General features: G+C 34.8%; 1 protein-coding gene and 1 pseudogene across 1 annotated transcript in view; both read left to right on the forward strand.

Moving 5' to 3' along the window:
- The window catches only part of CCDC178 (coiled-coil domain containing 178), a 375,512-nt gene that overhangs the window by 241,015 nt on the left and 107,029 nt on the right, over window positions 1–27,468 (forward strand). The gene's annotated exons all lie outside the window — the stretch shown is intronic.
- LOC118004818 lies at window positions 4,602–4,746 on the forward strand (annotated as a pseudogene).

A 27,468-nucleotide genomic window follows, 5' to 3' on the forward strand; every position in this document is an offset into this window, starting at 1 on the left:
AAAATTCCAATGACATTTTTCAAAGTGCTGGAACAAACAATCCTAAAATTTGTATGGAATCAGAAAAGACCCTGAATCGCCAAGGAAATGTTGAAAAAGAAACACAAAGCTGGGGACATCATGTTGCCCGATTTCAAGCTATATTACAAAGCCGTGATCACCAAGACAGCATGGTACTAACACAAAAACAGACATATAGACCAATGGAACAGAATAGAGAGCCCAGATATGGACCCTCAATTCTGTGGTCAAATAATCTTCAACAAAGCAGGAAATAATATGCAATGGAAAAAAGACAGTCTCTTCAATAAATGGTGCTGGGGAAATTGGACAGCTATATACAGAAGAATGAAACTCGACCATTCTCTAACACCATACACAAAGATAAACTCATAATGGATGAAAGACCTCAATGTGAGACAGGAATCCAGCAAAATCCTAGAGGAGAACATAGGCAGTAACCTCTTCGACATCGGCTACAGCAACTTCTTTCAAGATACATCTCCAAAGGCAAGTGAAACAAAAGGGAAAATGAACTTTCGGGACTTCATCAAGATAAAAACTTCTGCACAGCAAAGGAAACAGTCAACAAAACAAAGAGGCAACCCACAGAATGGTAGAAGATATTTTCAAATGACACTACAGACAAAGGGCTGATTTCCAAGATCTATAAAGAACATCTCAAACTCAACACCCAAAAAACAATCAAGTCAAAAAATGGGCAGAAGACATGAACAGACACTTCTCCAAAGAAGATATACAAATGGCTAACAGACACATGAAAAATGTTCATCATCATTAGCCATCAGGGAAATTCAAATCAAAACCACATTGAGATACCACCTTACACCAGTTATAATGGCAAAAATTCACAAGGCAAGAAACAACAAATGTTGGAGAGGTTGTGGAGAAAGGGGAACCCTCTTACACTGTTGGTGGGAATGCAAGTTGGTACAGCCACTTTGGAAAACAGTGTGGAGGTTCCTCAAAAAATTAAAGATAGAGCTACCCTATGACCCAGCAATTGCACCACTGGGTATTTACCCCAAAGACACAGATGTAGTGAAAAGAAGGGCCATATGCACCCCAATGTTCATAGCAGCAATGTCCGCAATAGCCAAACTGTGGAAAGAGATGAGATGCCCTTCAACAGACCAATGGATAAAGATGTGGTCCATATATACAATGGAATATTACTCAGCCATCAGAAGGGATGAATACCCAACTTTTACAACAACATGGATGGGACTGGAGGAGTTTATGCTAAGTGAAATAAGTCAAGCAGAGACAGTCAATTATCATATGGTTTTGCTTATTTGTGGAACATAAGGAATAGCATGGAGGACATTAGGAGAAGGAAGGGAAAAATGAAGGGGAGGAAATCCAGGGGGAGACGAACCATGAGAGACTATGGACTCTGAGAAACAAACTGAGAGTTTTAGAGGGGAGGGGAAGTGGGAGGATGGGTTAGCCTGGTAATGGGTATTAAGGAGGGCATGTATTGCATGGAGCACTGGGGGTTATACGAAAACAATGAATCATGGAACACTACATCAAAAACTAATGATGTACTGTATGGAGACTAACATAACATAATAAAATTAAATTTAAAAAAAGATTATTTCACACACAAAAAAAATTAAAAATAAAAAGTAAAATAAAAGAGTATTTCACAACTGAGGAACCTTAGGGCCATAGTGGCCCAGTGATCTACCACATACACAGTTAATTAGAAAAAAGTTGGCCTAGGACACAGTTGTCTTAACTTACGTTCAAATATTCTCTCCAACCAACTGTAAAATGAGCATGTGCTGTGATATTTTTCGAAGGTTTGAGTGGACCAGTAGTTGAAAAGTTGTAAGAGTAACTGCAGTGGATATGCTCAGATTGGAGCATCTTCTTTAAGCAACCTGAGCTTATTAAGGAATCATGTAGGGACATAAATCAGAGGACTACTTTGGAGGTCTAGGGGATACTTCTGGGTCTCACAGAATTCATTCATTCATTCATTCATTCAGTTATTCAAATAAATTATTAATCATCCAGTGTACTGACATCCATTGTTTTGATATAATTAAAGGTACAGGAATATGCCACCTCAACTCAGCTTCCATGCTGAATCCTGATTCCCAGAAATGAAGGGATTCTTTTCTAGACTAGAGCATAGAATCAGAGCACAATATCCTCTCTTTACTCCACCAATGGAAGAATCATGAATTTTTGCTGTCTAATCTATATCACCTAGGTCTCAATAGACGTTTCCATTTTAAATTCTCAAAAAGATTGTATCATCCATAGACTTCATTAGCATGTTTTCTCTTCCCTTTTTCAGTTTTTAAACATGGGTTTCCTGTAATACTCACTTTACATTGATTTGATGAGGAGTCAAAGTCAATTCTAGCAATAAACAAAATTATTTTCTAAAGGAATGTGAAAGCAGTTTTAGTTCTCTTTTTCATAAGTACTTTATATTGCTTGTTATCTTGCATATATTAAAAGTAGGCTTCAGGGGCGCCTGGGTGGCTCAGTTGGTTGGGCGACTGCCTTCGGCTCAGGTCATGATCCTGGAGTCCCTGGATCGAGTCCCGCATCGGGCTCCCTGCTCGGCAGGGAGTCTGCTTCTCCCTCTGACCCTCCCCCCTCTCATGTGCTTGCTCTCTCTCATTCTCTCTCTCAAATAAATAAAATCTTAAAAAAAAAAAAAAAAGTAGGCTTCAGGTAGTGATTTTTGAGTGCTTGTTTCAGTGTAGATGGAAATTCATTTCTTTGCTAGGAAAATCATAACTCCTTAATAGTTTTGTCACGTGCATGCACACATGCACACACATACACTTGTTCAAAAGGAGTTGCTGCACTTTATAGACTGATAAGCTTGCATTAAATTTCTACTGGCCCTTTTCCCTGAAGAACTCTCAAGAGATCTCTGAAGAGCTTTTGTGATCCTAGACAGGAGTAGACAGTTAATCATCTGTTGTTCTATCCCAATGAGTCTCCCTTCTGTTGTCCAAACTCTGACAAGAACACCAAAACTTAAATGTTTATTTCTGGCTAATACTTTAGAAAGGTCAGCTTGGCCTAAATCAAACCAGTTCTTCAGTCTAGTACCAGTTTTGAGTGCATTTTAGATTTATATATCTTTTAAGTAATTTTGAGAAGGTGATCTAGTGGAGATGCACAGCAATAAGCAGCTTTTTAACGTTAGTGAAAGCTTAAAAGTGGTTTCTAGAGTGTGGTGGGATCCCTGATATATCAAAGACACTCATAGTAAATTTTTATATATATGATTGACCATTGAACAACACTGGTTTGAACTGCATGGGACTACTTACACGTAGACTTATATATATATATATATATATATATATATATATATATATATATATGGAAAAAATTTTTTGAGATTTGTGACAATTTGAAAAAACTCACAGATGAACCATATAGCCTAAAAATATCATAAAAATTAAGGAAGCTACATATGTCATGAATCCATAAAATATATGTACATACTAGTCTATTTTATCATTTACTCCCATAAAATATACACAAATCTATTCTAAAAAGTTAAAATTTACCAAAACTTATGTACACAAATTTACAGACCACACATAACACAATTTGCAGCCTAGAGAAATGTAGACAAACAAAAAGATGAAGTATGACATTATAACTTCATAAAATTAACTATGTACTGTACTACTGTAATAATTTCATTGCCACCTCCTATTGCTATTGTGGTGAGTTCAAGTGTTGTATCTGCTCGAAAGGCCCTGTGAATGCTTATCATCTCTGTGTGAGCACTTCCTCTCTCCAGTAAATTGCTATCCTAGTAAAAGTGATCTCAAGATATATGAGTACCTGGCAACGCCTGGAGACGTTTTTGGTTATCACACCTGGGGGGGATGTTGGAGGGGTGTTTCTGCTATCTAATGGGTAGAGGCCAGGGATACTGCTGAAAATCCACCCCACCCCCCAAACACACACACCAAAAAATTTTCCAGCCTAAAATATCAATAGAGCTAAGGTTAAGAAACCCTAATATATATATATAAAGAGATTCAGATACAGAGACAGAGATAGATGTATTATATATTTATCATATATAACTATATATATATGGCACACTGCATACTATATCCCCCTTTTAAAATCCCAAGCCACATGTGCATATTAAAGATTCTGAGAAATCCCATTTTAAGAAGCCTGTTGACTCTGTTAACCCTGAATTTCCTGTGATCCCTGGAACCCTTTCTTAGGAAACCTGTTTACAACTGACCGTATTTAGTAGATTAAACCTTGCAAAATATTATTCTACAGAGAAATTGAGAACATTTAATGTCATAAAATCATACAGTCAGGAAATTTTGCTAACATATAATTTTTATAAAAAGAAGTAAATAAAGTATTCTTTATATTACCTATAAAGCCCTAGAAAAAAACTGGAATATTTTCAAATAAATAGGTTATGTTCTTTGGAACCATACAGACTTAGAACTCTGACTTTAAAAATGCCATAGTGTAGCTATAAAATGAAATAGTAATTTTTAATCACCCAAAGACTATGTTAAAAAATTATAATAAAACAAGTAAAATGTTTATAATATGTACCTCCTTGGCCTTTTGGCTAAGATCAAGTGTAGTATCTGTTCTTATCAGTTTAATAGGTATATTTTCTACTTAGGCTTCTCTAATGTATGACTTAGAACTGCAATTGATTTGCAATTCTGTGAGATTATCAGTACAATGATTTTTTTAGTTTTGAACTACACATATGCATCACAATGACATAAACATTTGAAAAAAATGCTCTTGTAATCATCTTTCTCCAAATCTATGGAGCTCTATCTTATAATCATTTATTAACGTGAATATTAATATAGGAAATGCATATTCATATACTAAATGTTTTCTCTAGGTATTTTTGTTCTTTTTCCAGAGTTTTACTCTTATTGAAAGTGGGAAGGAATATCTATGGACAACTTATTTATCCCTCTGAGCCTCTGAAAAAATGGAAATATTAATGTCTCCCTAGAAGGATTATTGTAAAAAGTATATCATAACAGTTAACATTTATGAAGCGCTAACTATGTATGAGGCACTTTGCAAGCTTTTATATGTAATTTTATTTATTTAACAACCCCATGGAACATAAATATATATTTTAAATAAAAAGCACCTAGAATAGTTTTTCACAAACTATATATTTTGCACATGGAAGATATGACAATTGATATTGTTATTATTCTTTAGATAAACATATATCCCTTACTTCTTATACAAAATCTTGGTGGCTATACTATTATGAGAGAGCTTCTAGTCTATAATAGGTATAAAATAGTTTATGCGACCTGAGAATATAGTGTGAATTAAGGAGAGAGAGGACAGAAATACAGGGTAATAGTGACATCATGATAATCACTTAGAAACGTACGCAGGTGCTGGAAGGAATAGAGCAACAGACAAACACCTAATTGTTTAGGTAAAGCTGACAGAGGGTTACAGAATAGAAAATCTTATGTATACACACATACATGAGAAAGTATGAGGGATAGACTTGGCAGTAACTCATGGATTAGTCAGAGTTACATCCAAATCTTATACTAAAAAACACCGTTAGAACATATACATTTATTAAAAGAGCCCATGCACAATACTGTAACAACTGGAAATTACCTAGAGATAACCCAAAGAGGAAATATGTTATTAGAACCTTCATGAAGAAGTCTGTAAAATCACAGATGGAGAAGACAACAGTAAAAACAACACATACCATGATGACACTCAGTATTTTAATTTGATGGGATCTGGCATCTTCACATTGCAATTCTAAAGCAATTCCAGACAAGCTACAATTGCTTCAGTTGTGACATAAGTAAACAGTATTTTATTTACATCCACATTTCCAGAGAACATATTTTGTACATAGTGGAATGTGTTCTACTTATTCATATTCTTTGTACACCTATGTAAACCTGATTTTCCAACTAGAGAAGAAGTTATTCAATTTTCAGAGGTTCCTTAATTCACTAGCCACTAGATCACAAGTTATATTTCTTTTGTTTCCTTGAAATGGGCCTGAGTAAATTAACACTACCAAAAATATATAATTAATGTACCTGTACAATCTGACCCCTTTAAGTGTTTGTTAATAAATGACTATGGAAAAATATTGTGGGCAGATAGGCATTAAAAACATTTTCCTTTTGTCAGCTAAAGGGTAACTCAAATAGCTTTCCTATCAAAGTAATCCTGAATATGACAGATTCCTTTTTTAAATCTTATACTATTCCATCATAGTAAATCACCAATTTAAAAACAAAAACAAAAACATGTACACACAAGCCAATATGCTAACCGAGAAGAGGAAAGAAATAATGGAGTGAATAATATAGTTTTAGAATTCTGTGAAGTTGTGTCAGATATAAAATCATTTTCAAATTATTTCCTTGGGTGCTGGTAATCAGAATTGTGTGGTCTTTCAAGGAAAAAATCCTCATTTTAAAGATATGCAGTGTACTCATAGGTTATTGAAAAAGTATATAAAACAAAGCTACTATCTGCATTGATGTACATAGAAAAAGAGCAAAAATGTTATCTGTAAAAGCAGAAAAGAATTTGGCCTGCTTGACTTTTTGTATCAAGCATGCTACAGCAATCTTTTGATTCTAATATGAAACTATAGTAAGGATCATTGCACTAATGCATGAGGATTTGTGATAATGTTGCAGAAATTTTACTGTCAAAACTGAACTGCAGTGTAATGACTTTTGTTATCATGGTTTCTAATAACTATTCAGCATGAATTGACCCTACATATGTTTTGCTGCAATAATGTGTCAGTAACTCAAAAAGCTAAAAAGGAAATAAAAAACAGTCAATACGGTACTATGTATGATTTCATGATAACCTTTCTCCATTCTGACTATTAATATTGTTAAAACAATTGTAACACAGACACCATGCAAACTACAGGATCACATAGAAATAAAAGCTTAGACACTTTGTGACAGTTCCGGCCAAATATACCTTAAAAGTGCTTTACAAGAAAACGGTTCTCCTCTGTTCACACTGAGAACTAGGTACTGATTGATCCCTTACACTTTGGAGTCTGTTACTCTCTGCTGTAGGGATGCTTTGATATGTTTCTCTTCTTTTCCTTACAATGTGTTTTAGTTTTTTCCCCCTTTTATGAGATTCCTCTCTCTTTCTCTCTCGCTCTTTTTTTCCTTCTTTCTTTATTCCTTTATCTTTGCATCTCTCCATTGGAGGATATTTTCACTGGAGCATCTCTTTGTTGCAATAAATAAGGGAAAATAAAAATAACCTACTGCACACCTCCTGTGTGGCTGCCACCATGCTATGCATTTCAAGTGTAAAGCATTGAAGCCTGCACCTACAATAATATAGTTACCGATAATGTTCTCATTATTATTCTATTCTTCTTATTTAATTTATAAAAACTCTATGGAGGGGCACCTTGGTGGCTCCGTCGGTTGAGCGTCTGACTTTTGATTTCAGCTTAGGTCATGATCTCAGGGTCCTGGGATCAAGCCCAGTGTCAGGCTCCCCACTTGGCAGGGAATCTGCTTGTCTCCCTCTCCCTCTGCCCTTCCCCCCAGTCATGTTCTCTCTCTCTCTCTAAAATAAATAAATCTTTTTTAAAAAACTCTATGAGACAATGGTGAATATTCTAATTTTTTCTTAGGAAACTAAGAGCTACTGTAACAAAATACCACAGACTGGGTGGCTTAAATAGTGACCTCATTTTAACTAAATTATCTTTGTAAAGAGCTTATCTCTAATTACAGTCCCCACATTCTGAGGTCCTGGAGGTAGGACTTCAACATATGAATTTGGAGGGAGAGGAACAGTAAAATCCATAATAGGTGCTTTGTAATTTAAGGCCACACTACTTGTCTGTGGAAAACAGTGCTGTGATTCAAACCCAGGTCCCTTGGGCTCAAGCTTATGGACTTTCTGCTATTCCACAGCTTCTCTTACATTCTTTTTTTCTACCCTGCTCAACCTATTATTCGTCCTGTGCATCATTATATCTCTTTAAATGCAAAGATCTTTCAATTATAAGGACTTTGTAACATCTGTGACACCAGGTGTATGATTAAGCAGTGCCTAGTAATGAAATACTTTTTGATGGAGAGATTTTATGGTTTTGTACAGGAAATAGCAGATCATTTATGTTCCTCATCAGTGGTCAGAGATCCAAGCAGGAAAGTTCTTTTTCCAACTAAACGGACTTTAAAATTCCTCTCTCATTGCCTCAGACTGAAGAACATGTATTTATCAATGCAGATGAACCTAATCACAGAGACTGCAATAGAAATTAGGATGAAGATACAGGCCATACATGTTAAAAAACAGAGAGAGAGAGAGAGCAGCAGCTGCAAGAGGCAGGCAGCATTTAGCAAAGAATGTAGAAGGAAGGGGCTCCTGGGTGGCACAGTTGGTGAAGCGTCCTTCTCTTGATTTCAGCTCAGGTGAGGATCCTAGAGTTGTGGGATGGAGCCCCATGTCAGTCTCTGAACTCAGCAGGGAGTCTGCTGGAGATTCTCTGTCTCTCCCTTCCCCCTGCTCATGCTCTCGCTCTCAAATAAATAAATAAATCTTTTTAAAAAAAGAATATAGAGGGGCGCCTGGGTGGCTCAGTCGTTAAGCGTCTGCCTTCGGCTCAGGTCATGGTCCCAGGGTCCTGGGATCGAGTCTCACATCAGGCTCCCTGCTCAGCGGGAAGCCTGCTTCTCCCTCTCCTACTCCCCCTGCTTGTGTTCCCTCTCTCGCTGTGTCTCTCTCTGTTGAATAAATAAATAAAATCTTTAAAAAAAAAAAAGAATATAGAAGGAAGCAAAGCCTTCTGTGGAAATTTGATAATAAGAGCTTGAGATTCTGGGAGATATGGTAGCATGAGTAGGTTTAGACACATGTATACACATGCATGCATGCACCAAGGTGCCAAGAAATAATATAATAATCACTGCTGAAAGGATAGGTGGCTGACAAATACACTGTACAAGTAGAATTTCTCCCAAACACAACAGAGTTGTAGGAAAGAATATACGAAGGATACCAAGTGCTGATAAATGGAAACTCACATTCTTTTAAAAGAGCACTGCAATGTGACAGTAGGCAAAGGAAGGAATTATGGGAACACCACCTCCCCAAATATCTTCCTGTATTGGAAGCATGTGGGCCAAGGTAAGGACTATCATAGTGAGTCCCCCTTTCAGCTTAACCGAGCTTCTTAAAAGCAATCTCCCCTAACTTGGATGAGATCTTTCTTACCTGGAGGTGAAAGGACTGGAGGTATTCCTCTTGGTTATCTGTGGATAGTTTATCTGAAAACATTGTTACATTTGTACACCAACAGCAGTGTAGCACATGTGTGTGGGAGAAAGGCCTGGGGCTGTCCCAAATAAAGAGCCGGCTGGTTGTGGGTCTTATCTCTAGTGATGCCTCACCAAGTTTTAAATTTCAAGGATAAAGAAAAAATTCCGGAAAGGATCTATTTAGAAGAAACATATGATACAGAGGGAAATTATCACACTAACCCCAGACTTAACATTGTCAATGTTTTATGACAGAAAACCATTAGAAAAATATCTACATAGATGTACAGAACAAATTAAGGCACCCAAGAATGCTGAATCTAGGCAAATTATTGTTTATGTGATGAAAACATAAAGGTATTTTCAAATGAGCAAACTAACAACAAATACAGCAAGTTAAAAATCCAGATGGCCAATAAACATAGGAAAAAATGCTTCTACCTCTCTAAAAATTGTATACATATAAATTAAAATGAGGTACAAGTTTTCAACTCTGTTTTTAGAAAATCAATAAGATTGATTACATAGTGATGGTAGGGGTGGTAGGAAAAGAGGCATTCATAAAAGATGAGAACTCTCATTTGTCCATAACCAAATTCACCAACCTACCTATATCTATTCCACAGTTGCTGTCCTTCTTATTAAAATTGAAGTACTTCAGCTCCTGATATAAATAAGGCCCTTCAGTTGTGCTCTAAAGCCATCCTTTCACCTTTTCATAGCCATCATCCATACAACTTTCCCATCCTTCTGTATCTTCAGATTTTTTCCCTCTCCACTGGACTATTCCCATCATCATACAAACATGTTGTAGTACTTACCACCTCAGAAGCCCTCTTTTGATTCCACATTCCCTAGAGCCCTCATTTTTATTAAAAATTTTGGAATGAGTCTTCTACATATACAGTCTTTACCTCATCACTTCCCATTCTCTTCTTTGAAGTACCACTTGTCAATGACTGCCATAATGTCAAATCCAGTAGTATATATCTGGTCTCATCTTGCTCAATGGCTCATAAATATTTGTTCACTGTTGACCATTCTCCTTCTTGAAGAATCTTTTGCCTTGGTCATGATACCGTGGTCTCATTTTTTTCCCCCCTCACTGGACAGTCTATATCTCCTGTATTGACAACTTATTCTGTTCAATTGCCAAAGGTTGGGGCAGTCCAATGCTCAGTAGTAGGATTCATTCACTTTTTTATCCACGTCCTATCTTTAGGTGGATGCCTAAATAATTATGCAAGCATAATTTTGAGGAAAAGAAGCCAAAGAGTACATACTATATGATTTTTTATTGTTGTTTATGTAAACAACAATATAATATATATTGTTTATATATGTTTATATATTTATATATGTTTATATAAACAATATAATATATATTACAACAATATAATATATATATATATATTATATAATCTATGCTATTAGAAATCAGGAGAGTTGTTATCCTCTGTAGGAGGTACTGACTGGAAGAGGACATAAAGGGGGTTTGGGGAACGTTAGTAGTGTTTTCTTTCCTGATCTGGCGGATGTGTTCAGTTTGTAAGTAATTCATTGAACTATTTACTTATGATGTGCATACTTTAATATATATATATCATAATTAAATTGTGAAATCATCCAGTGACTTACACCATATTCAGAATAAAATCCACACTTCTTGCACTGGCCTTACAGACTGCATAATCCACTCTCTTCCCCCTCATGTCACTTGCAAACTCATTCCATTCTGCTGTGGCCTCAGGCTATTTATAGATCCTTGGCTACTCATTCTCAGGATGGGGTCTTTGAAATTTTCAATTCTTCCAGATGTAAATTTCCTCCCAAATTTCCTATAGCTAGCTCCTTCTTTCCACTTAACAATCACATTAAAAGTTCCCTCCTAAGAGCAGCCTTCTCAGATCTCCTAATCTGAAGGTGTCCCTTGGCCACCCACTCTCATGTCACCCTATTTTATTTTCTTCATAGCACTTAATATTTCGATATTTTATTCTATGTTCATTTGCTCATGGCCTATTTCTGCTGACTGAATGTAAGCTCAATAGGGCGAGGAAGGAACTTATCCTCTTATTCACAACCACAACTCTAGAACACAGAAAAGTACCTGGCAAGTATTTTTTCAATTACTAGATGATTATTCCTGGTGGGGTATCTAACAAAATATTTATGCATACCCACTGAGACAGTATTTCTACTTCTGGGGATTTGTAAGAAAGTAATCTGAAAAAGTCTGCAGAGATATACATATAACGATGTCGTCTATAATTTGCAACGACGTGGATGGAACTGGAGGGTATTATGCTGAGCGAAATAAGTCAATCAGAGAAAGACATGTATCATATGACCTCACTGATATGAGGAATTCTTAATCTCAGGAAACAAACTGAGAGTTGCTGGAGTGGTGGGGGGTGGGAGGGATGGGGTGGCTGGGTGATAAACATTGGGAAGGGTATGTGCTATGGTGAGTGCTGTGAATTGTGTAAGACTGTTAAATCACAGATCTGTACCTCTGAAACAAATAATACATTATATGTTAAAAAAAAGAAGAAGAAGAAGAAGATAGCAGGAAGGGAAGAATGAAGGTGGGGGAATCAGAGGGGGAGACGAACCATGAGAGACGATGGACTCTGAGAAACAAACTGAGGATTCTAGAGGGGAGGGGGTGGGGGGATGGGTTATCCTGGTGGTGGGTATTAAGGAGGGCACGTTCTGCATGGAGCACTGGGTGTTATATGCAAACAATGAATCATGGCACACTACATCAAAAACTAATGATGTAATGTATGGTGATTAACATAACAAAAAAAAACTAAAAATAAAAAAAATGATGTTGGCTATAGCACTGTTTATAAAAAGGAAAAATGTCAGCATATTCAATATATAGTAATATGGAATTGTTTGAGTATATAATAGAATTGGCATATAGTAGAGTATGATACAGTCTTTAAAAGGAATAACATAAATAAATGGAACATATTTCATTAAAATATCAGGTTATAACTCAACATGTACTGTATGATTCCTATTTTGTATTCTTATATGCACTAGATTTTATTATATTTATTTCTATTGATCCATCTGGAAAGATATAGTCCAAAAGTTACCTGTATTAAAGCTGTTTGTGGATAATTTTCAGTCTTCCTCATTCCTTTGTTTATTTTATTTTTATGATGAGCATTTATTATTTCATGATATAAAATGTAAAGCTTTTTTATGTTACAAAATAAAAATTAATAAGGCCCTTAAAACAAGAAGTGTGAAACAAAGTAGCTATCTGAGATTTTGAAAAATGAAGAAGACTCGGAAGAAAAATCTAGAAAAATCCAGATCAGGTAAAATTCCAAATATTTTCAGCTCCTACTATAAATTCTTTTTACTATAGTTCATTTGCTTTGCTTACTTAAAACAGATATAATTCTCATTACAAATGTGGGTTCAGTTATTGTCATAAGGGTTTGTAATCTTCACAGTCTAAAGTAATTACACCCTTAATAGAAATTATTCTATCTTTATACAAGGATAATGGACCCTACATGACAATTTGGATCAATGCTGAAAGAAAGAATAGGAAAAATGCCACAGCATCACTTAAAATATATATTTATAAATTTAAAATTATTTTATTTGTCTATGGTGATACCACACATACACTTAAGAAATAAAGAAACATTTTAATCTCTGTGTAGCTAGAGACACCTGAAATGAATACAAATTCGAGTATGACATCTGTCTCTAATAAGACCCTGGGAGAGTCACCCAGACAGTCTGCTTCCTCCAGTTCTCTTTCTTCTTTCACTGTATAGAGGTACTGTGAAGATTATGTGAGAGAATGTATGTGACAGCTTTATATAGGGACTACAGTATAGTATATCCTCCTAAATATTTGTTGGCCTCTTAAATATTTGTAGCCCATATATGAGCTAAATAATTCTCCTCATTTTATAATTTTCTTATGGGTACCATCTTCAGTTTCTTTTATTGCCTGAAACACTTATGAGGGGGATATCCTCATATTTTCTCTAAATTATTTATGTTTAATTGCTATTAAACCATGTTTTTAAAATGTAGCTCGAATCTTCTTATTACAAAAGTAATACATACACAAGGCAGAACATTTGAAGAACAGAAAAATGACCACATTTTATCTTTGAATCCATTAAAAGGTATGGTATTAGTGACCAAAACTGGAAACAAGTATTTTGCTGGTGATTAACTACAACAAAGAAAAGGCAAAATGATTTTTTTAAGTCCTTGAATGTCTTACACCTTCTAATTTTCCTATAGAGTGTTGGCGGTTTTCACATTACCATCACATTATTGATTAATATTCTAATAAGACAGATTTCTTCCATGTATCTGTGTTTTGTGTTTATATTATCCCATCCTTTCGATTTTATGCCCTTCTTATACTGACTGAGTAAATTTATAATTACCTAGAGAGTTGATGAACACACTCTAAGTTATTTAATGCAGGTCATCTAATAGTAGTTGACTAGATGGTCCCCAGGACCAGTTCCTGGGAGCTACATCCAAATATTAATGCAACTTGAAGTGGAAACTTGTATTGTTTTTTAATTGAACATTCAAGCATGTTATGCATTCACCTATCTAAAAATAATGTGATTAAAGTCATATTTTCCCAGGTTTGTCAATGAAAATGTGACAAAGCAGATTCTAAGAAAATAAGATGGATTGTCACTATCATTTTTTCTTGTCTCTGTGGCTTGTGGTGCTATCACAAGATTAAGAACAAGATTAAATAGGGTCTGGCATGATTTGCTATTCAGAAAACCTTGGTGTTTCATGGAATCCACATTTTCCCAGATGTTTAAAAACTGATTTATTATTGCCTCTAGTATCTTCCCAGGTAATAAAGTCCAATTCTTTTATCTTTTTAAAGATACATAAATATTTTGCTAGAATTTAGTACTCCACAATCCCCTACCTATAAGTTTCTAAAAATTGTGCGTATTGGCCAAGCTCACAATCATTCTGGACTCTATGAATACAAATTTTATACAGATCCTTTTCATTGAATACTCTACCAAATCCTTGTTTAAGCATCCATTTCTTTCCTTAATAAATATTCATATTCTTAATGCTTACAGTTTTAATGTGTTCATTTTCTTACCAATTTTTCCGTATCTGTTCCTTCCCCTCGTTCCCATACTCCTTTCTTCCATTCCTCCTTCTCTTTCTCCTCTCTTTATTCCTTTTTTTTCAAAATTATTTAATATGTTTTTACTACCCAAAATGAACAATGATAGTAAAAGTCAACTTTCTTTTTGGTGTTAAAAAGTATCCTGATTAATATTTTCTTTGTCTTCAAATATCTTTTTGAAGCCTGTGCTAAGATTTGGGCATGATCTCAATAGCTCTCCAACTTCAAATAATAATCCCTAGGAACTCAGACACACTGAACAATGTTAAGCAGCTACTGTTCTAAAACAAAAACAAAATCAAAATCTAAATTATTAGGTGAGACTCAAAAATCTAGGATTGTTTCTTAGAATAATCTAAAACAAAAAGATAGTAACCAGAATGAAAACAATCACATGCTAGTGAAGAAGTTGTAGGTTGGTAATTGCTTTCCTTACCTTTCAAACATGGTAGTTAGAACATGTGTTTTATTTATTATTTTAATAATTTATATTAGTCATCAAAAAAATGAAATCTTGCCATTTGCAATGACATGGATGGAATTAGAGGGTATCATGCTAAGCAAAATAAGTATCAGAGAAAGACAATTTCTTATGATTTCAGTCATATGTGGAATTTAAGAAACAAAACAGAGGCGCACAGAGGAAGGAAGGGAAAAATAAAACAACACGAAATCAGAGAGGGAGAAAAACCGTATGAGACTCCTAACTATAGGAAACAAACTGAGGGTTGCTTCAGGGGAGAAGAGTGGGGGGATGGGGTAACTGAGTGATGGGCATTAAGGAGGGCACGTGATGTAATGAGCACTAGGTGTTATATACAAGTGATGAATCACTGACCTCTACCTCTGAAACTAATAATACACTATATGTTAATTAATTGAATGTAAATAAAGTAAAAGTAAATTCAAGAAAACAATTTCATAAGAGAAAAGGAAAATTTGTGTTTATTTTTATTTTGTGTAGAACAGGTCTATAGCTAAATAACACAATTTTCAGGGGGAATAAATTTCTTCTATAGAATAACAAGATGCACTAGATCAATGGACATATGTATACCTGACTGAAATGAAGTTTCACAAAATAATTATTTTGATTTTAATAATAGTTTTATTGAGATATAATTCACCTATCATAAAATCCACCCTTTAAAAGTGCATTCAGAAGGTTTTTGTGTATTCACAGAGTTTTATAACTATCACCACTATCTAATTTTTATCACCCCAAAAAGAAACCTTGTAGTCATTAACATCAGCCCCTGCCCCTGGCAACCTTCAATCTAATTTCCGTCTCTATAGATTTCCCTATTCTGGACATTTCATTTAAATGAAATCATACACTATATGGTTTTTTGCAACTAGCTGCTTCGATTTAGCATAATGTTTCAATGTTCATCCATGTTGTATCCTATTTTTCCACTTTATACCTCTTATTGCTGAATTATATTCCATTTTATGAATACATCACATTTTGTTTATCAAGTCATCAGTGGGTGGACATTTGGATTATTTCCACGTTTCAGCCCTTCTGCATAAATGCTGTCCACATTCATGTTGACATATGTTTTCATTTCTGTAGGATATATAGCTAGGCATGGAAATTGACAAAATGATTCTTTACAATATTGGATACAATTCACAATTTTTGGTGTGATTTTTCTATTTTCTTCTGTTCTTTGCAGTTTCATTTTTTAAATGGTAGTTACGTTCCTCAAAATTGGTATCACTCTAAATGAATTGCAACCCCCAGTTTGAAAAATCCAGGGCTGGAAGATTCATCAGGGTCTTTCCAGATTTAACACAATAGTGCATTATGTGGCATTATTGTTCTAGGTGCTTCATAAACAACTTTTCATTTAGTATTTATAAGAACCTTTTGAAGCAGGCATAAATAGCCCCATTTTATGTAGGTATAAACTGAGAATCAATTAACTGAAAAAACTTTGCCTCTAAGGCCCATGCTGTGTACTTTATTAAAATAAAGTCCAGCTACATTCAACTGGTCCTTTCAATCTTACTAAGTCTTCTCATTGTCCCTCAAGTCAGTCATTTGAATATTCTTGGCTCCTGACTTTCACTTCATGGCTGAATGAGAAATGTCTTTTAGTCTGCTTGCTTATTTATTTCTTTATTTACTGTAAAGTTTACATTTTTTTCTGTTTTTCTTTCTACACTTTTAATATTTGCTTATTACAGAAAATACGGAAAATATTGAAAGTAAAAAAAACAAAAACAAAAACCCCATGACTTTCTAAATATCTACAATCCCAACATGGAAGAAAACATTTTTGCTTTATGATACAGACACTTCCAGTCTGTCTTTTAACAAAACTGGACTCATCCTGCACATAATGTTCTACAAATTGGCAAAGTATTCATAATACATGATTACATATATTTGCTTTTTACTTTATCCTGAGTCTACCCTTTATCAGTGACGGTTCTCCCTTTGACTACTAAGTTTACAACCTTTTATGCTTAACTTTCTTATTTCCTATCCCAAGTAAGAATGAAATTAGACTTTCCAACTTCTTAATACTGGGAGTTTCTGGATCTGTGCCAGTTTCCTCCCCAGAAAAATTCAAAATTCCGAATCTTCGCACTTTTGGCTAATTTATTACTTCTCAAAATCTATTCTGATTATCTCCCAGTTTTGCCCTACTTTCCAGGCTCCTTTTTAATGTCAGGGAGTGACTGTAAAAATAATTTTTAACAAGGACAGGTTTTTTTTTCCATTTTTTTATTCTTATGTTAATCCCCATACATTACAACATTAGTTTTAGATGAAGTGTTCCATGATTCATTGTTTGTGCACAACACCCAGTGCTCCATGCAGAATGTGCCCTCCTCAATACCCACCACCAGGCTAACCCATCCTCCCACCCCCCTCCCCTCTAGAACCCTCAGTTTGTTTTTCAGAGTCCATCGTCTCTCATGGTTCGTCTACCCCTCCGATTTCCCCCCCTTCATTCTTCCCCTCCCGCTACCTTCTTCTTCTTCTTTTTTTTTTTCCTTAACATATATTGCATTATTTGTTTCAGAGGTACAGATCTGAGATTCAACAGTCTTAACAAGGACAGTTTTATGCCTCTGCTACACTTAGCGACATTTTTTCACTAGTCCTAGTAGGTAACTAGATAATTTGCCGACCCCAGTTCGTAAGTCTGAAACCACACTTGATAACCTTCTCAGAGACAAAAGGAGAAAAAGTTCAAATGTTGGGGCAGGGGAAGTACGATCACAGGATAGCTTGTAGTAATTCCTAAAAGCTAAGAAATCCTTGCATGCATGCATTTTGGATTATAGATTACTGAGAACGGGAGTTACTCTTAACTTGACCTCTTTCCTGGTGCACAGGTGATATTCCATAGATCGTTGCTTGATGATTATAAGTGAACCGGCCCCTTCTCACCCCTCTCCCTCCACCTAGATAAAGGCAGAAGTCAGGTAGTAGTCAAATCACACACAGTAGCATAAGCATATGCGCCCAAGGAGGCAATTTCTTTTTTCCATTTATTTAACAAGCATTCTTGAGTTCTTATGGCAAACCTATCTCTACAGTAGCTGCTCAAAAATTGGTGGTAGGAGGAATTCAAGATAATTAAAAGTCTATGTCCCTCCCTCGTTGAAATTACAGCCTCATTATGTAGACCAAACCTTTTCATGTTAAGCATTAGAGAACACTCACAAAGAATAGGAAGTGAAAGATAAGACTGGATTTTTTTTCACATGAAAAATATTCAGTGATTGTCATATTTATTCAATTTGAAGACATAGGTCATGGGAATATTCAGTGCAAAATGGATTCAGCTCAAGATGGCTCATCCAAATGGGAAAGGCAGAGTGTGTACTAATCATGGAAAGGGCTGTTTTTTCACTGGGATAGTAAATGTGATAACTACACATAAACAACAAAGATAAGCATCAGGTGCCTTGTTCTCCTGATCTGGCTCTAAATGAGACATGCTGGTATAATAGTTTAAGTTTTGGAAAATAAGTAGTATATTAATTAACTTAAAATCATTTTCACTATGACACCTTAAAGATTTTATATACTGATTATTTTATATGCCAGTGAACAAAATATTTTTCTAAAGGAACAAATATAATTTTGAAACTAAAGGTTGTTATAAAATGTTATCCAAATAAGTAAAAAAAAATAAATTGTATTTTAAGTTGTTATATAATTTGAAGTACAAACACTTTTTGAAACATTAAGCATTATTTTACTTTTTTGGCCTGCTTTGACTGTATACATAGGTTGTTTCATTTGTGTATTTTTTTTAATTTTCTTTTTGATTCTTCAATCTCTGAAGACAGAGATCCCTTTATTTTTTGTCTCTACTTTCTTCTTATATATTGTCAATAAATGTTAATTGAATTGAAATTCCCCCTTGCATGTTATTTTTATCTCTGAAACTCTCATTTTGGAGTTATTTACCTTTCTTAAAAGGCATAAGACAGTATATTCTTAATTTTTTTTTCATAAAGAAGTAATACAGTTTTAATCACAAAATATTAACCATATCAGTCGATTATTTCAATCTGTTTCTGAGTATGGAGCCTTCAGCCATTTGAATCCGTATAATAAGTGTGTCCCATAAAAGAAATAATAAGTGCTTCTTATTATTATCTAGGAGACATTAGACCTTTCCACAGGTTACAGGGACTGATTTGGGATAATGGAACAAATCCGTCCGGGGAATGCCATCTCAGTATGTGGACTATGTGAATGGATTATCTTATGGATTGAAGCCTGTGATTTTCAGGCTGATGTCCAGACACCAGATGGCTTTAAAATCCTTTCATCCAGAACACTAGCAGCCTGCTTTAGTCACATTGCTCTTGCTAATATTTGTAGAGCATCTATGTGGTCCCCAGTGCATGCACTTATTATTCTATTAGGCAGACATTATTCCTTTTGAAGCTAGATCACATGACTCCTGGGCTAAGTTGACATTAATCACTATTTGTCCAGCCTTAGGCTATAAAGTTTCTATATATGCATCTTCTAGGGGAGGACTTTTCAGTAGTCTGTTCATAAAGATGAAACAAAAAAAAAATGATTTACCACTATCACCATTTTAAAATTTAAAAATTAAGCTGTACTGCCCAAATACATGTTAATAATAGGGAATCCTAGTTGCTAAGAAGTCAAAAGATCCTGCCTCCTAAAGATCGATGAAACTAATTTATGATGAGCTAGCATAAAAACTTCCTGGTCTTTTTCAAAACCACACAGGCTAAGTTGGGATAGTAAGAAATGGTTTTATGGAAGCTATTCATTTCAAGAATTCCAAGTATACCTTAAACACTGCACATGTTTTTTATCCTCCTCTGGGCTTTTGTTTCCTCTTGATCGAATCAAGTAGGAATTTCCCCTCTGTATAGTGGTATGGTTGGACTCTGCTTCTCTTTTGAATACCAATCCATATAAAGTGTAGAAATAATAAAAAGAGCCTCTCTTTACTTGTTTAATCAGCTTTGGTTGCAAACTTTCTGCAGTAAAAGATCATTATCATATAACTCAAATTTGTAATCTTGTTACCCTCTTATACTAGAGTTCTGAATTTACCTAAGTTGACAAAGAAATGAAATTTTGCAGCTTTTGTCTGACATGCATGCTGTTTACGATTTTAGGGATTATATTCATTTTCAGTATTAAATTCATAGAATAAGCAAAATGTCAAACTTTGTTTACTAATTTTATACTTATCTGTTCCTTTAATATCCTGTCTTGGTTCTCTAGTTATAACATAGATGAACCTAAAGTTTGCTAGAAACATTTGCCATTAGCTTCTTCTAAAAAAAAATTAAATTTGAGGATAATCCTACCTCCAGAGCTTATTCTGTTCCTGGCCATTGACTGTGACAGTGGAAGGCTCATCTGAAAGCACCGGAGCATCCCATCTAAAAGCATAAAACATATTACATTTCATGAAAAAGCTAATTCAGATTGTTTAATTCTGGTAATATTGCCTCTGTCACCTTCAAAATCAAAATGTTCTTTCCTGTTATTATAAGGAAAACAACCAAATTGCTAAAAAACCCATTTGAATACACAGCTGCCTTATGTTGCATACTAATTTGATTAAAAACGCTCGCGCCTCACCAGCATTTTTACATAAAGCACATTGGTGAATTTAACAAAGACTATTTTAAAAATATATCTGAGGCAGTGTTGATGACCAGAGTCTGCAATAGTGACCACTGGCCCCCCAGGACTGAGCAAAAATCTTTCTGGCTGTCTTGGAAGGCATGAAACAATTGTCAAGCTATATTTGTTTGCTCACTGCTTTGGGCACTGAGCCAACCTCATTGCAAATAACTGCATTAGTCAAGTGTATCCAAATTATTACAACACAGCGTCCATCCCAGTTATTGCTGGTGAAGCATTTTCTGAATCTTCATGTCACTAGAAAACATTTACTTGAAGGGTGAGCATCACATAAATTCAGGTCCACTTGGATTTATAGAAAAGTGGCAAGACTACTTTCACAACTGGCTTTATTTTTCCTGTCTCTACAAGGAGCTTTTGAAGGGCTTATTGTTAGGATCTTACTAAGTCAGAAGAATTTCCAACCCTCATCAGGATATTTTTTCATCCTGTATTTTTTCTTTTATTTCTTCATTTCTTTCTTGGGATGATTTTTATCCAGTGCTAATATTTATCCATATATTAACTGACTTTAACTTTGTTTCTAATAATGAATGTGAGGGTTGAAAGCATTGGTAATTGGTATAAGCCAAGCTACTGAAGCCTATGCAATTAAATAGACTGAGATTTTAGAAATCTTATCCCATATCTTACAGGTAAGCCACAAGCAAGGTCTGCATACAGAAAAAGAAATTCCGTGTCTTTCTTGATGATCATGCTGGTGAATTCATATATCAATGAACATATTTTCCAAATGCCTTATTACTCTCTAACAATAAGATATGCTATTTCAAAAGACACATTAGCTCCTTAACCCACACAGGATTGCTAAATACATATTATGAAAATTTATCTGACATAAACCATGTTCACTATTTAGTTTTCCAAGTTAACTCCACACTGTATAATGTTTGGGTTTGGTTTTGGTTTTGATCATGATTTTTTTTTTTTTTTAGTTGCCTGCCCATTTTCCTATTCATTCCCTTTATATTATCTAGAGAGCCATTTTACTCTTACAGATAATCCAGGCTATTGGGTGCCAGAAGTGGCTTCTTAGGATCTTAGATTAATAATTTCATTATCTGTGATACGAAAATAACGGTCTGTCATTTTTATTTCAAGCCTATTCCGAAGACTAAAATAAATACTAAAAAGTATTAATAAGCTAAAATTTTCTTTATTATAAATTTAACGTTCAGCATCATTTTGCCATTTGACCTCTCAAACACACCTTAGAAAATATAACAAACTCATGGGCGCCTGGGTGGCTCTATTGTTAAACGTCTGCCTTCGGCTCAGGTCATGATCCCAGGCCCTGGGAGCGAGCCCCGCATCGGGCTCCCTGCTCCACGGGAAGCCTGCTTCTCCCTCTCCCACTCGCCCTGCTGGTGCTCCCTCTCTCACTGTGTCGCTCTCTGTCAAATAAAAAAAAAAAATTTTAAATTTTTAAAAAAGAAAATATAACAAACTTATGGGAAAATGAACCTAGCTATATCTGTTTGAAAAATTATAATGAATAAAATAGTTATGTTTCTATCCAGGTTTTATTTCATTAAAAGCTATTTGATATGAAGTATGAATAAACAAACACAAAATATAATCTTAATTTTATTCTTACAGTATATTAAAAAGTCCTCCAGGAAAATAATTCTACCGGGAATGAACAGAATTAGGAGCTCTCTGATTCTTCTGTTACGATTCTTTAGTTAAGAGTGTGTTGCACCTATATTTAAGTTAAAAATAATAAACTTGTCTCTTGGGATGCCTGGCTGGCTCATTCGGTTAAGCTTCTGCCTTCTGCTCAGGTCATGATCCCAGGGTCCTGGGATCGAGTCCCGTAGCGTATCAGGCTCCTTGCTCAGCAGGGAGCCTGCTTCTCCCTCTGTCTGCCGCTCCCACTGCTTGTGCTCTCTCTCTCTCTGACAAAAAAATAAATAAAATCTTTTAAAAAAATAAAAAATAAATTTGTCTTTCAACAGTATTTATCAAGTAGTCACCCTATCAAGTACACTGAGACTTCCAGAATCTGTAAGAATAAGTGCCTTAACAGGGCGCCTGGGTGACTCAGTCGTTAAGTGTCTGCCTTCAGCTCAGGTCATGATCCCAGGGTCCTGGGATCCAGTCCCGAATCGGGCTCCCTGCTTAGCAGGGAGTCTGCTTCTCCCTTTCCTGCTGCCCCTCCCCACCCCCACCCCCCCGCCATGATTTCTCTCTCTCTCTCTCTCAAATAAATAAATAAAATCTTAAAAGCAGTAAGTGTCAAACAATTGGGAGATGGTTAAATAAAATATAAAATATTTTATAAAATATAGAAACAACTGATTTAAACTATAAATTCTGGGGCGCCTAGGTGGCTTAGTCAGTTAAGCGTCTGCCTTCAGCTCAGGTCATGATCTCAGGGTCCTGGGATCCAGTCCCACATTGGGTTCCCTGCTTAGCGGGGAGTCTGCTTCTCCCTCTGCCTCTGCCCCTCCCCCTGCTCATGCTCACTCTCTCTCTCTCAAATAAAGAACGAAAATCTTTTTAAAAATAAAAAAATAAATTCTAAGTTAGCAAATGCCATGGAAATTACCTTGATATGATGTAAAGTGATAAAAGTCTGTATACAACATAGAAGTATGATAGTAATTGGGTTAACTTATTATGGATGTATAATTACATACTAATTTTGAGTTATATTAATCAAATACATATATGTTTGATATGTATGTATATTTGATAGGAAATGCAAGAAATTCTGAAGTTTATCGAGTTGTAGGATAGTATTGATAATTTTATGTATATCTTTATAATCCCTCATATTTTCTAAATATTGTTTCATAACTTTGTATGATTTCAGAAGTTAAAAAACAGACTAAATATTAATTTTTTTAAAAATCTTATGAGGTTATTAGAGAAATTAATACACTATTAATTTCAAGTGTGTTATCAATGGTAAACCTTGCATTTAGTCAGTCCACTTTATTTTGTCTGTTTTATAGTAAATTACTATTAATTTTGTGGTAAAATATAGTTACTCAAAAAATTATTTTCTTGTTAGTTTATTAGAACACCAGGTCATTGACTTATTTTATTTGAATGTCATTCTGGTGATAGTATAGAGATGGAGTAGGAGTCATTTTCTAAGTGAAGTTCAAGAATTCTTACAATATTTTAGAAATTGCCTCTATGTCGAATAGACAGTTTTACTAGAGATTATACAAAGGATGTGAAGAACATTTCTGAAATTTTAATATATTTTTTGTAGGCCTCATTGTTTTTCACTACCTATTTTTCTACTCTTTTCCCTTGACAAAAATGAAGCTATCCTTAAATCTTTGATGGTTTCCCGTAAGATACAAATAGACAAAAGTAACACAGTCAGGATATAAGACATTCTCAGAGATTTGTATACAATGATTTGCTTTAAAGCCTCCAGAAATTTTTGTGTCGAAAACCACCTGTAAAGAAAAACACAATTATGAAAGAAATAAGCTGGAAAATTGCTATTTGCATGATAAGTATTTTTATATCATGGTTCCATTTCATAATTTTGTGAAAATTTTTTTCAAGAAATTGTGAAGAAATCATTCTAGTGACAGATCCTCTGTTCTAGAAACTTCTAGAATATTATACCATCATACAATGTAATTATCACAAGTTATTACCAGAAAACTGACTCAGAATGTTTGAAGCATAGTATTTTAGTATCCTAGGGCTCCTCATAACAAAGTACCACAAACTGGATGCTTAGCAAAACAAAAATTATCTTACAGCTCTGGGGAATAGAAATCCCAGATTGGGGTACCAGCAGAACCATACTATCTCTGAAAGCTCTAGAGAAGTATTTGTCTTAGGCCTCTCTTTCAGCGTCTGGAAGCTTCAGGCATTTATTGACTTGTAGATGGCCATTTCCATATTATCTTCCCTCTGTGTATGTCTCTGTGTCCAAATCCCTCCCCCCCACCCTTTAAAGAACACTGCTTGGAAAATAAATAAATAAATAAATAAAGGTCACTGGCTGTATTGGATTAGGGCCCATACTAATGACCTAATTTTAACTTGACTGCCTTTCTGAAGACCTTGTTTCCAAATAGGGTTATGGTCTGAGGTACTGGGGATAGGACTTCAACCTATCTTTTTAGCAGGACAGAATTCAACTGTGAACGCATGTGATCTACCATTCTTACATACTGTAAGCTTTAATGTTGATCTTTTATGTTTAGAAGCATTAAAGTTACTTTTCAATAAAAAGCTAATTAATAAATGGTTTTTAAGCAAGTGCTTTTCTTGAGGACAAATCCCTTGACTTAGAGGACCCTTGAAGAATTATAAATACTGAAAAACAGCAAAATCCAGCTCATCATTAGGCCTTCACTATAGAGAGTTAAAGAAAGCTAAGAGTGCATCCAGAGTGCTGTGTTCTTTGCTGCTTAGTCTATAAGTTTGTAGGAAGATTTTTGAACTTACAAGGGGACATGAAGATCAAGGCATTTTAGGTTGAAAGTACCTCTTTTCATTTCACAGATGAAGAAACACTTGAAGGCCTTGAGCAATATTTGGCCAGAAAAAAAAAAAAAGAACTTGCTGGCAGATGGATTAAGCAGACAAAGTTTCATCCATAAAGAATATTTTATGCCCTAAAATATAAAAAATTAGAAGCATCAATTGGGAAGCTGATAGTTTCATACTTAGCAAACATAGCCAGTAAAATGCATACATGTCACAGAAATGAAGCTTCCAGAATGTAGGCTACCACTTTGTAACATATTGGTTAAAACTGTGAGACACAACCTATGGAAGGAAAAGAATGAACTTAGAGAAAGCAGAACCATTAATATCTGCCCTGGGACATCATAAGCCTGAGGTTTGAATTCACTTTTTTCTTTATTGTGCTGTTCGTATTTTTTCTCCTAATTCTGCTCTGATTATTTAGCTGACTGAAGCAACTAAAGTAGAATAAGTTGTGACATCTTTGCTTTTTCAGTTGATTTTTTTAAAGTAACAGAAAGAAGACAGTTGCATGTGTCATGCAATACTTACAAACTATATGTGTTGCTTGGAATTGCCAAAAGTATCTACATACAAAAGGTAGCACATTCCATTTCTAATACAGTGTTTTTACCATAGACAATAAATGTCAGAGCTGAGTTAAAGTGAAGAATTATTTACTTTATGAGAGTCAGTCAAATATTAGTTATATAAGACATTTCTGTGTATCTATACTACAGTCTTATCTTTGTAATAAAAGTTTAAATTATCTTTGAATGAGTATATGAAATGGCTTTTCAGTAGCACATTGATTGTTTCATTTCTCATTGAATTATGGATTGTAGCATTATGATAAAATTGATAATACTCAATTTTTTGTTCTAAAATATTTTAAATGTTAAATAATATCATTTAGGTTCTGAAATTACTGTATCCTGTTTTGCTTATAGTTAGCTTTGTCTTGTAAAGGTTTTCATTTTTAATAAGTTCATGCTGTACTTATTTTATATTAAAACAGTAGGACATGAGAATTTGTCTTTCTCCAGGCCACCAGAAATGAGTTCAGGCTACTAAGATGTTTCCAGGATTTGAAAATGGTTTTGAAACAGGGTGAGTCATGGGATTTATGTTTAAGTCATATCATGCCAAATAGTTCTTGTATGCCCCTGGCCGAAGATTCTAGGTGTGGGGCAAACAAACCTTGGCCAGTGTCAAAGAGGTTACTGCCTGTGTTCTTCTCTAGGATTTTGATGGGATTTCTCATTAATATATGTAGATACATATATAATATACATAGATACATAAGATTATTCTATAGTGTTTGGTTTTGACAATCATTAGAATTTAATATATTATTGTTATGCTTATTTCATAAAAAGATTTATAAATTTACCTTATTGTTCTATGCTCTTCAAAAGAATAAATAGTTCTAGGATTATTTAGAATATAAAAGTTTGGTTGAATTCCTCTGTCAAAATATCAACAAGTCGGCTATTTTTTAGGGTGATAATCTTTTAAAACTTTCCAATTTTCTTATATGGATATGGCTATTTAAAATTTTTCTCCCTCGGGGCACCTGGGTGGCTCAGTCGTTAAGCGTCTGCCTTCGGCTCAGGTCATGATCCCGGGGTCCTGGGATCGAGCCCCGCATCAGGCTCCCTGCTCGGCGGGGGGTCTGCTTCTCCCTCTTCCACTCTCCCTGCTAGTGTTCCCTCTCTTGCTGTCTCTCTCTCTGTCAAATAAATAAATAAATATATATAAATAAATAAATAAATAAAATAAAATTTTTCTCCCTCTACAGAGTTCACCTTTGGTGAATTGTAGTTTCTAAAAAATTTACTTGGCCTTTTACTATTCAATTTACTAATTTTACATGAAATCCTTTCATTTGCACCTATACCGATGACTACTCTGAGATTATTATACTTTCCCTTTTCTCTTCCTTTGAATTCTACTTTTAAAATTGGGTTATTTCAACACTTTAGAGCACATAGCATTTTCATACTATTCTTCCATCATTTTATCACTGCATTTTAGCCATAGATCTACAATTACCTATATTCAAATGTCACCACTATTTTATTTGCCAAAATTTCCCAATCCATTCCTGAATAAAAGAAGACTGTCCTCTGACATTTTCCTCAAGAAGAACTTGCCCTGTGCTGTTTTCTGAGCTTTTGCATGTATGAATTTGATACTAAAGGACAGTTTGGTTGAATAACTCCCTGGGTCATACTTTGTTTTCTTCAGTACATTTTAAAGAATTGCTTAAGAATTGCTCTGTTGTGGGATGCCTAGGTGGTTCAGTCAGTTAAGTCTGCCTTTGGCTCAGGTCATGA

Source organism: Mirounga leonina, unplaced genomic scaffold, assembly GCF_011800145.1.
Source record: "Mirounga leonina isolate KUSES-001 unplaced genomic scaffold, KU_Mleo_1.0 Mir_93, whole genome shotgun sequence".
Taxonomy (NCBI): Eukaryota; Metazoa; Chordata; class Mammalia; order Carnivora; family Phocidae; genus Mirounga; species Mirounga leonina.